At 43.5% G+C, this 1,415-nt stretch overlaps 1 non-coding gene across 1 annotated transcript; it reads right to left on the bottom strand.

Annotated features, from left to right (window-relative positions):
• Positions 1 to 822: 822 nt before the first annotated feature.
• LOC118573533 lies at positions 823 to 925 on the bottom strand. The gene has a single exon (XR_004943644.1). It is a non-coding gene; the product is annotated as a U6 spliceosomal RNA (small nuclear RNA).
• Between the last annotated feature and the right edge of the window lie 490 nt (positions 926 to 1,415).

The following is a 1,415-nucleotide window of genomic DNA, read 5'->3' as shown; positions in this document are numbered from 1 at the left end:
TTTGTTTTCTTAAAATGGCTGCCCCCCCCCCATCTCCAGTCAAGATTTATCTATTAAAGCACAAATAAAATATCACTACATTTCAGCACAAATAAAATATTACCACACCATCTCACTATGTCCTTAACTTGTTATTCATCCTGGATTTCAGCCTATGCAATGCTGCCACTCACATTCTGGATAAGTCTTCCTTCCTCTATTAGAAGACATCATTGGATGGGGACTTACAGAAATGTTCAGAGGTTTGTTTTCCCAAGTGACTCTAAATCCAGTCAGTTTGACTGTGAATATCAACACTGGCTAATAAATTAGCATGCCACAATTCAATGAAGGCTGTTAGGTAATATGAGACTCCTGGGTCAAGGATAGAGGGCTTTATCTTACTCTACAGGTAGCATCAGCATTTGCATTGGCACCCCAACACCTACTTTGAATAGGGTAACGCAAGGCATTGCAAATGAGTAGACGGCTGGATATGCAGTAAGCTAAGGAACCTAACTCTTTAATATAGTATATGGTGAGTATTCTATTGCTGTGAAGAGACACCATGGCCAAAGCAACTTATAAGAGAAAGCATTTAATTAGGACCTTGCTTACAGTTTCAGAGGGTGAGTACATGACCATCATGGTGGGGAGCATGGCGGCAGGCAGGCATGGTACTGAAGAAGTAGCTGAGAGCTCGCAACTGATCTTCAAGTTGCAGGGAGAGAGAGAGACCATATACGAACAGGTATAGCTGTTCTTTGCTCTAGAGGGACACTTTTCCTTCCTTCCTTCCTTCCTTCCTTCCTTCCTTCCTTCCTTCCTTCCTTCCTTTCTCTTTTAAATATGGAATGTTTCACAAATTTGTGTGTCATCCTTGCGCAGAGGTCATGCTAATCTTCTCCAGATCGTTCCAATTTTAGTATATGTGCTGCTGAAGCAAGCAAGAGAGACCGTTTTTCAAGGCTGTTATTCATAAATCCGTACAAAGACCACCTGTAATAAAAGCAGTCAGTCCCTCCACTTGAAAGATGCCCATGAGCTAGTGATGTAGCCTGCACAAAGCCTAGGCTTGATTACAAGCACCAAACAGAACTGGGAGTGGTTATACATAACTGTTATCCCCAGGAAGGAAAAGCAGGAGGATCAGAAATTCAAGGTGGCCAGGCATGGTGACACACACCTTTAATCCCAACAAATGGGAGGCAGAGGTAGGCCAAACTCAAGGTCAGCCTGTTCGACAACTGGATTTCCAGGGCAGCCAGGGCTACACAGGGAAACCCTGTCTCCCCAAACAAAAACAAAACCAACAAAAGTTCAAGGTCATCTGTGGCAACACAGTAAGAGTGAGGCTAGCCTGTGGTACCTGAGATACTGTCACAAAAGAGGAAAAAAGAAAGAAGGGAGGGAGGGAAAGAAGAAAGGATGGAGTG

This window comes from Onychomys torridus, chromosome 23, assembly GCF_903995425.1.
Source record: "Onychomys torridus chromosome 23, mOncTor1.1, whole genome shotgun sequence".
NCBI classification, from domain to species: domain Eukaryota; kingdom Metazoa; phylum Chordata; class Mammalia; order Rodentia; family Cricetidae; genus Onychomys; species Onychomys torridus.
Note: the sequence above shows the minus strand (reverse complement) of the source record. Positions and strands in the feature narration are given on the sequence as shown.